General features: G+C 43.3%; 1 long non-coding RNA gene across 1 annotated transcript in view; it reads left to right on the plus strand.

Annotated features, from left to right (window-relative positions):
- The window catches only part of LOC138246850 (uncharacterized), a 164,174-nt gene extending 157,158 nt beyond the window's left edge, over positions 1–7,016 (plus strand). Inside the window, exon 3 of the long non-coding RNA XR_011194336.1 lies at positions 6,219–7,016. This is a non-coding gene — a long non-coding RNA (uncharacterized lncRNA). The remainder of the gene's footprint in view (positions 1–6,218) is intronic.
- Positions 7,017–10,485: the final 3,469 nt, after the last annotated feature.

Below are 10,485 nucleotides of genomic sequence, written 5' to 3' on the forward strand. Positions count from 1 at the left end.
ATTATAACGGCTTTTTCCAGGTACTGTCTGGTTCTGGAACAAGAGTTCAGGCTCTGTAGTGTTCAATCGAATTGACGGTGGCACAGCTTCTTGCAAATTATTGTCACTTTCTCGTTCAGAAATTGTTCCTTTTACACGTGCATCGCTAAATGGCAAAAAACTAGGCACAGTCTCAGTCTCAGAGTCAGCGATCCCCTCCTGGACCCACCGGTCATACGGTAGAGGAAAAGGGACCCTCTTGTACTGTACGCCGTGGATCCAGTTCTTTTTCCCTTCCACTCGAACAGCTGATCTTGTTGAGAGAAGGACGAGGTGGGGGCCGGTCCAACGGGGCTGGTCATTCTTTGTCCGCTGGAAGTTCTTGACCAGCACCCATGATCCAGCATCGATAAGATGTCCTGGAGCTTCAGAGACCTGAGGCAGAGTATCGTGAACCTGTTGGTGTAGAACACGCAATTTAGCCGTCAATTCATACAAATAATCAAGCAGTACAGGGTGTTCGATCTCACTGAATTTTGTTGGTCTTGGCACTCCCCATATGTTGGCTGGGCGGCCAAACACAATTTCATAGGGACTAAGTCCCACTCACAAATGCACAGTCATTCTTGTTGATAGGAGTGCTAGAGGCAGAGCGTCAGGCCATTTAAGACCAGAGCTCGCTTGTATCTTTGCCAACTTCAGTTTTAGCGTGCCATCATAGCACTCTACTAGTCCAGCTGATTGGGGGTGATTTGCAGCGTGGAATTTTTGCTGGATACCTAGCCCCTCACATACTTTTTTCATCACTCGGCCCACAAATTCACTCCCATTAGCACTCCAGACCATTCTCGGCATTCCAAACCTAGGGAAGAATTCTTTGACAAGGGCTTTAGCTGTGGATAAGGCAGTGTTGTCTTTTAAGGGATATGCTTCTACCCATCTTGAAAAAGCACAAACAACAACAAGTACGTATTTCAGATTGTTGCACCTTTCCATGTGGATGAAATCTAGCTGCAAAACCTCGAACGGATACGTTGGAGGCGCAAAATGACCAGCTGGAGTTGGGGTTCCCCTACCAGGATTGTATTTCAGACACACCATGCAATTCTTGACCACATTCTCTGCACATTTAGGAATTCCAGCAGTTTGCCATACTGGAGCCAACAACTTACAAATCCCTTTCACACTGATATGGGCCATTCTATGAGCCATTGTCACCACTGCAAGCACATACGCATCGGGTAACAACCATCGCTGATGTTCTGACAAGTCAACCCAACAACCATTTTCATCCAATTTACCCGTACTCTCTTTCCACACGCTCAATTCTTTCTCTGAAGCTTCAGCTTGAATAGACTTCACACCCTCTATCGTATCTTCACATATTCCAACGTCACCAACCTATCTTGCGGGGCCTGCAACACACATTCGATTCATCACATCTTTTGCTGTTTCTTTTGCGATTTCGTCAGCAAATGCATTGCCACGACCGACATCAGTAACCTTCTTGTGTGCACTGCATTTCACAATCGCAACTTGTAATGGCAAGGTCAGTGACTCAAGAAGCTCATTCACCAACTGACCATGCTGAATTTTAGTTCCATGCGAAGTCAGGAACCCACGTTCTTTCCACAATCGTTCAAAACTATGGGCCACACCAAACGCATACTGGCTGTCGGTATATATGGTCACTTTCATTCCTTTCGATAACACACACGCTCTCGTAAGTGCAATCAGCTCTGCTGCTTGAGCTGAATTATGTTTTATACGTGCAGCTTCAACAATCGTATGCAAAGTTGTGACAGAATATGCTGCAGTCGTATCACCATTTGGAAGCTTGAAGCATGAACCATCCACCCATAAGGTACCATCACACTTTACAAGAGGAGTATCTTTAAGATCTACTCTCCCTTTCGTTTCTTCTTCTGTCCTAAGAAAACAATCATGTTGTTCAACATCATCTGTCTCTACTGAAATCGGCAATAACGTGGCTGGATTCAACGTATTGCACCTCTTTATGTGCACATGACTCGCTAACAGTGTCAACTCGTAACCTGACAATCGAGCACTAGTTAAATGCTGTGTCTTGGTGCTGTTTAACAACGTGTCCACTGCATGTGGAACCATCACAATCAACATATTATTCATCACTAACCCAGCAGACTGTCGAATAGAAACAGCTGCTGCCGCTGTGGCTCTCAAGCAACTCGGCAATGCTTTAGCTACCTGATCCAAAGTTGACGAAAAATATGCGCATGGGCGCTGCTTGTCTCCAAAAGACTGTGTCAGCACTGACAATGCACAACCCTCTTTCTCATGGACATACAGTGTAAAGGGCTTACTGTAGTCGGGGGTGCCCAACACAGGAGCCGAACACAATGCATTACGCAATTCGGAAAAACTTTTCTGACAATCTTCAGACCACGGAACGGGATTCGGTGTATCTTTATAGGTCAATGCTACCAAAGATTTGGCCAGCAAAGAAAAATTCGGTATCTATTGTCTGCAGTATGATGTAATGCCCAAGAAAGCACGTACTTCTCTCTGTGTCCTTGGCGCACTCAATTTTTGCAATTGCCTGAATTCTTTCTGAGGTCAGTTTCCTTCCCTCCTTCGATAAGAGATGACCTAAGTAGGTCACTTCTTGTCGACAATATTGCAGTTTTGAAAGGGACACTTTGTGATGTAAATCAGACAAATGACGCAACAACAACAAGGTGGCTTCTTTACAAATCTCTTCAGTATCTGTAGCGACTAGCAAATCATCAATGTACTGAATAAGGGTAGCGCCGTCAGGTAAAACAATTGCATCAAGCTGTGTTTTTAAAGCCTGACTATATATTGATGGGCTTTCACAGTAGCCTTGTGGAGCGCGTTTGAAGCGGAAACTTCGGCCTCCTAAACTGAAGCCAAAAATATCCCTGCTCTCCTCTGCAATCGGGATGCTGAAGAAAGCATTCTTTAAGTCAATCACCGAGAACCAGGTGGCGGAAGCTGGAATCATAGTCAATATGGCAGTGATATCAGGAACAACTGGAAACTGTGGCACAACTATTTTATTTACCTCTCTAAGATCAATCACGAGCCTGTAAACAGGTGGCTTAGAGGGGTCAGTACGTTTCAAAACAGGCAAAACAGGACTATTACAAACGTTGCCTCTTGTCTCTTCAATTACATCTTTTTCAATTAAATCATAAATGATCGCTAGCAACGCCTTTTCACCTTCACTAGAGATCTTGTATTGTTGAATGCGTGGAAATTTAACATTGGCTTTCAATGTCACAACATAAGGCGGTATTTCCAACAGACCCACATCATTAGGACCAGTAGCCCAAATGGTATCAGGAAGAAACGACAATTCCTTCGACAAATACATTGGAGAGACCATTTTCCTACCCAGTGTAAGTTGTACTCCCGAAGGAGAACAATATAATGTTGCATACAATCTTTTCAACAAATCCAATCCTAACAAGTTTTCACCACAACCTGTCGTCAGAATAAGGAGTGCTTCCAATTCACAAGGTCCAACAGAAAGGGACATAGGACTAGAAATTGGGTTCCTAACCGGGGCGCCAGAAAAACCTACTGAAACATTAATCTCGCCAGACAAAGGTGCGCCAGGGAGTTTTGAGTGCATAATAGAACTCTTTGTAGCACCAGTATCCAACAGAAAAGGCTCCAACACACCTGAGGTAATCACCTTAACATAAGGTCCATTCTGATCCACTGGAACTAAAAAAACTCCCTCTCTTCGTCTATGGCTGTCCTAGCAATTATTACCTTCCAGATTCTCATCTTCTGCATAGTAGTCGTCAGCATAGTACTGAGCCGTCCTACCAGACGCGTTATGTTGCTGGTCAAAACTATTCATTGAGTTTTGAGACGGAAAGGAACGCATGTTCTGGGGGAAACTTCCACGTCCTCTACCTCTAGGAGCTTGTTGAACACCTCGACCTCTTGCTCCAGAAGCACCATTCGTACGCTGTAACAAAATAGGACAACTATACTTGAAATGACCCTCTTCTTTACAATATGAACACTGATTGGGACCTACAGGAACACGTGGTTGAGAAAACTCGAACCTTTGCGAGTTTCTCTGGAACTGTTGAGGTTGCTGATAGTTACTCTGACCACCACGTGGCGGATACGCCTGTTGTAAAAGAACCTTCGTCTTTAATTCTTTAGTTTTCTTGTCTGCTCTATCCTTCTCATCTTTATCCCTATTTTCGTAGTACTGTGCAGTAGCCAATATTTGTGCTGAAGAGGAAACGGCCCAAGAACTCTCTGAATCCTTCAATTTCTTACACAGCTCTGCAAGCAAATTGTGCACAAACTTGTCAACGAACAACCGTTGACCACCTTCTGTACTCATATCTTGACCACTGTGGTCGATAAACGTTTCCTCAAACCTGGTGAAGAAATCAGACACTGTTTCATCTTTCTTCTGCTTACACGCAGACAATTTATCCCAAATCACACGCATCGCAGGCATTAAAGTCTTCATGTAAGTAATAATCCTAGCAGGCAGTTCTGCTACCAAAGGCTCAGGCTTGGCACCACCAACTTGTCTATCATTTGCAGCACTAATATTAGCCCATGAGTCACTTAACTCTTGTGCATGATCTGTATGGCGAATCAATCCCCACAAAGGCTGTGGAACAACATTCCCAAATAACATGTCTATGTCGGCTAAATTCATAATGCATGAGTCTGCAGTCTGTGATAATTCCTTATAATACCCTGCAGGGTTTTTACGGGGATCAGGCAAAGTCAGCTTAAGGGCTAAAACTTCAGCTCGCTTCCACGGGCAATCACAAAATGGCTGTCGTTTAAATGGAACACGAGGGTTCAAGACGGAAACTCTGATATTCAGGTGATTTCGTTACCCGAATATGAATACAATGCTTGTGCATACTAATCATTCTCGGTCTGCTGATACCAAAATCATTGTGATACGACGATGTTTATAACACGGGTCCAGAATTTTCAGTACCACACTATGTACACTCCAACTGGTCTTCCTGTGAGGTGAAGAAAAAACACCTTCCTAAATCCAAATAATTGTTTCTCCTCTATGTGCAGATTTCATAGCTCATCAGGGTTAATCATGCTGGAGAGCTAATGCTCATTAGCTTCTAGGAGCTTCAGGCAGGGAAAAGGTAAAATTCGAAAAGTTATTTTTGCTTAGTTTTTATTAAAAATCCAACTTAGCCACTAAGTTGGTCTTTTAATAAATATTAAAAGTGTGGTTTAGTCATATTTCTAGCTGGTCCCAGTCTAGAAATAGCAGAATTCATGGTAAATCCTGCTTCCCATTATTTTCCATGGGCCAGTCAGAGCATTTCTACAGTGAAAATCACTTTTGGGTGCTAGTCACTTTATGGACATGTTATCTTTACATTTCTAAATGTCCTACATTTAAGTAACATGCATCCTGCTTTGTGCAAGTTATATATAGGGATGACTTATTTATCTTTGAAATTAAAGTTTTATCCTGTAAAAAAGAGTTATTTTGACAGGTTGTAAAGCAGGTTTTACACTGCAATAGTCCAGCAAGAGAGGGTAGGCCTGAAGTCATGCTTTCCCTGTCACAAAAGTCAATGGCACGTTAGGCAGTGAAGTCCACAAGTGGCATTTAAGTTCTAGGCTGAAGGTGGATTTCCTACACCATACACTGGGGACTCATAAGAAATTTAAATGTGCTGTTTAAGAATAAGCTAATTCAACTATGTTTAAAGGGGAAGCACAGGCATCTTACTACTGGTTAGCAGGTATAAAGGCCCGTATTTATACTTTTTTTGCGCCGCATTTGCGTCGTTTTTTTACGCAAAAACGGCGCAAACTTGCAAAATGCCATTGTATTTTGTAGGTTTGCGCCGTTTTGCGTCAAAAAGCGGCGCAAATGCAGCACTAAAAAAAGTATAAATACGGGCCAAAGTGTTCAGAGTTATAAAGCCAGCAAAGGAGATAGGGCACAAATCTTGCAGAACATCACACAAAACATGATCTTTTCCTATATCTTAGTTCAATCAGATTTTGAAATTATCCTATTGGAAAGTTACCGGTTTCAGCAGGAGGAGATCAGTCTTTCATCTTCCACATCCATCTTTGCAATGTTGTCTGAATAACACATGTTGTACTGTAATGTTCCTAAACTATTATCACTGTAATGTTTGAATGAAGTGACGACATGTGCAACTGAATTGATGAGCATTTCTCTCTCTCATTCTCCAAAGCAGGCTCCGTGCAAAAAGGGGAAGGCTAGCAGAACACCGGAAAAGGACAAAGGACTGCGGCCACAAGTGGGTACTCACTACCTCCACTGGAACAGAGTAGGCAGAGGAGTCTTCCTCCTCACCAGGAGAGTAATTGCCCCTATTGGAGTTGCACAGGAAGGTGGGCACACAAGGAGGAGAGATGGTGAACCAGAACGCAACCACATGACACGGAAACAGTGAAAAAATGGGTTCATCTGGCCCAAAAGATCTTATAGTGTTTGGGGACACGGCAACTACAACAACACAGCCTAAACTCACCTCTCCCATCACTCTTTCTCCCACAGGCAGCGACCGCTCATCTACAGATAAGCATCGAAATGGTATGTTTTGCGTAGACTCCCATGGGCCCTTTTATGCCCACTTAGCTTCACCCAACCCATCATCTAACTTGAGCAGTCCAGGAGTTTACTGGACATGCAAGTAACGTAGCACAGGGAATTGACTTTATTCCTGTCTTCCCTGTCTGATTGTTCTCTTTGAGACCCCTGATCAATCCCTCCCTGTTGTCTTTGTGAACCCACTCTTTACACTAGGCTTGTTTCTGTCATGATGTCTGACTCTACTCTCCCTGTTAGGCTAGGACATGCAAGACTGTACTACGTTGGAGACATTGGGGGTCATTCTGACCCCGGCGGGCGGCGGGAGCCGCCCGCCTGGAGGGAACCGCCAGAATACCGCTGCGCGGTCAAAAGACCGCCGTGGGTATTCTGGGTTTCCCACTGGGCTGGCGGGCGACCGCCAAAAGGCCGCCGCCAGCCCAGTGGGAAACACCCCTCCATGAGGATGCCGGCTCCGAATGGAGCCGGCGGAGTGGAGGATGTGCGATGGATGCAGTAGCACCCGTCGCGAATTTCAATGTCTGCTGAGCAGACACTGAAATTCAAAGTGGGGCCCTCTTACGGGGGCCCCTGCAGTGCCCATGCCATTGGCATGGGCACTGAAGTGGCCCCCAGGGGCCCCACGACACCCCTCACCGCCATCCTGTTCCTGGCAGGCGGAACCGCCAGGAACAGGATGGCGGTGAGGGGGTCGGAATCCCCATGGCGGCGCAGCAAGCTGCGCCGCCATGGCGGATTCCCATGGGCAGCGGAAAGTCGGTGGTACACCGCCGACTTTCCGCTTCTGGCCGCGGCTGTACCGCCACGGTCAGAATGCCCGGCGGAGCACCGCCAGCCTGTTGGCGGTGCTACCGCCGACCCCGGCCCCGGCGGTCCTTGACCGCTGGGGTCAGAATGACCCCCATTATATTGTTTTAGTTTGGGTTTTTCTTTCTATTTCATTTTGGAGTTGATTTTTAATTTTGTGTTTGAATATTTGATATTTAATTGCTTTGGAACTTTTCTTTGTGGACCACATTTTTAAATATGATTTTAGAAAAACAAATTAAGTATTCCTGTTTTTTCTCATTGCTATTTGGGAAGTAACCCTAACCCACATCACCCCAACCACATCTTCAATCCACCCATTTATTTTTACCCTTAACGCCTATTTGTTTTGATAAAATAAACCACACTATGTAATTGCACTTTGCTTTGGTGTTCCTTATTAACATTTTGCAGACTCATATAATACTCATAATTACATGTAGAGATAACCAAACCACATATGATGGAATGCGTAAGCCTTTGTTTACAACCTTTTAAAGTGATAAAAAATGGTAGAGAGAAAGTGTCTACATCTACATGTTAGTGAAATGATACAAGAAGGTAACTGATGCTTGTGTGTGAGACGGTAATGCTTGCAAATAATCAGAGACATGTTCAAGTTGGAGGAGTTTGCTGTCCTTCTCCTGGGGAGAGTGTCAATGTCATCCCTACGCAGTAATTGTCATAAGGTAGGATTGAGATTTAGTTGGAATAACCTGGACCTGCAGATGTGTCAGATGTTCTATCGGGAAGGCATCTAAATAAAATTCACCTTTTCATTATATCATCTTGTGGTCTCCACTTCACCATTTGAAGATGTGTCAGGCCCAATTCACAAAGGTAAACTTAGACCAAAAGTCAAAGTTTAGACCAAAAGTCTAAACTTAGACCAAAAACCTAACTTTACTACGAGTAAAGTTAGACTTTTGGTCTAAGTTTAGACTTTTGGTCTAAGTTTACATTTGTGAATCTGGCCCCTCGTGTAACTTTCATATATGCAATATAGGGTTGTGCAGTACTGTGTGATTTGTTTCACAATATTCCACAAAAATGCACAGGTTTTCATGCAAGAAAATTATGAGCCTGGACGTATCTTGCAGTGAATATTCACACATAAGGTAGCAGGAAAGAGAAAGGTTGGAGACTTTTCTGGTTGAACCAGTCTCTCATCAGCAAATACACAAAATTCACAACATTTTAAACAAAAAACATGTGCTGCATGTAGGTTGTTGTATATACACCTTTTCTCAGAGTCTTCGGATCAAAGAAGTCATCTAGGAATGCGTCTTTCCCCAAGTCAAACTTTAACAATCATGTGGACTTTTCACGTGGACACTAGACTGCATAGGAAGTGGAGGTCTGACTTCAGGGGCTGTGTGCCATGTCAGATGGTGGATAGGAGAGGTCCATTGATTGCTCTGCTATAATGAAGAGGGAATACTGCAGCTGCTCCTAATGTCGGAGGCTTGGACAGGAGATTCATTTTGGGCAGCCGCAGATAAGGATGGTGGGAGTAAGTGAGCCCTGTGTGGTTCTGACCACCATCTGTGGACGTGGTCCATGGACCCCAGGACTTCAAATCAAGAAGTTTACTGATGAGGAAGCCTGTTGACCTGTAGTGATATGGTATTAGAATACTGTTTTGCACCAGTTATATTCTCTTTCTGTGTGATATTATGTACAGCAGACATTGTGGGCTGTAGAAATATGTGATTTGTTACCAGAATTGTATTTTAGCCTCTGCAAGTGGATGAGGCATCACCCTCAGTCTCTTCTGTCCAGCTGATGTGACTGAAAGAGATGCTCACTTGCAGTATGGTGGGGATGCTAATAAAGTGATATCAACCTATATGTAATCATATGGCCTAGACAGGACTCGTAGGAGTAGGAAACTGAACACGTTCAACAAAAATAAGTGTTATTGGCTTAATAGTGCTTGCAAAACTTTCTCACTCTGGTTTATCTTACCTGCCAGTGATGTAGGTGTTCTATTTGTAGACATTCTGTGTGATGTTTGTCTCTCTCCCATGGCAAGGACACAAGGATGGGGTGGGGAAGATGCAGCATTTTTTAGACAAGTAGGGAAGGATTTAAATTGAAAAGCAGAGACCAATCTTTTACACTAGACATTTCAAAGATTGATATGTGGATATGGCCCAATCAGTTGGGTGATGACATCACTTAAATCCTGACAGAAATATTAACAACATATGAAGTTGCGGTTATCTGTTCACACTGTAGTTAGTGAAGTCATACAGTGCTATCTAATCTTAGAGACCTACCTGTCTGACGTATGGCAGTAATCTGATGCCCACTTGCAGTTGGTCTCCTAATACAAAGTAGTAGGTGGGGTGAAGTGATGTTACCAAAGGATATTGAGTGATAAGAGCTGTGAAAAAACAAACAGTGACTATGTGGATGGTAAATGTAACAATTTCAAGATGGAGGAGCAATGTGTACCATGAACAAGGTAATGTCCCTTTACTGTATTCTGTCTTGTATGACTGATGATAGCACAATGAGTTTTGTTTATTTTGTTATTTTGCTGGATGTGGTATTTCGCTGATGCTACAGTTGGTGACATTACATTGTCAAGTTTATTATCTTCTACAATGACAAGAAAAGATATGACAGGTACACAGTTAATCTAAATGCACTACCGACTTCTACAGTCTATTACGTTAAATTACAACATTGCTGTATTATTTTTACATCGAGAGCAAAAGACATTCAATGGCCTAAAATCTGAAAACAATTTGACACTTTGTGGATATCTTAAAATGCAAACACATGTTTTTGGCATACCTAGGGATTGGTGACAGCAGAGGACATGACAACTTAGCCCCTTAATTACAAATGTATGTGTATGTGTGAAGATTTACTCAGGTGGATATTTACTACTAGTATCGTCACACCTTTTTGCTAGTCACCATTTCTGAGTGCAAAGTTACTCCTAGGTGTGGAATTTCCTCCTTGTGTCCTTGCCATGCACTGCTAATTACCCCACAAATTACGACACTCATGCTATTTGTGATACTATCATTAATAATATCAATGTAATATTTGCAGTAAAAAAAAATATA

The sequence above is a fragment of the Pleurodeles waltl genome, chromosome 1_1 (assembly GCF_031143425.1).
Source record: "Pleurodeles waltl isolate 20211129_DDA chromosome 1_1, aPleWal1.hap1.20221129, whole genome shotgun sequence".
In the NCBI taxonomy this organism is placed as follows: Eukaryota; Metazoa; Chordata; class Amphibia; order Caudata; family Salamandridae; genus Pleurodeles; species Pleurodeles waltl.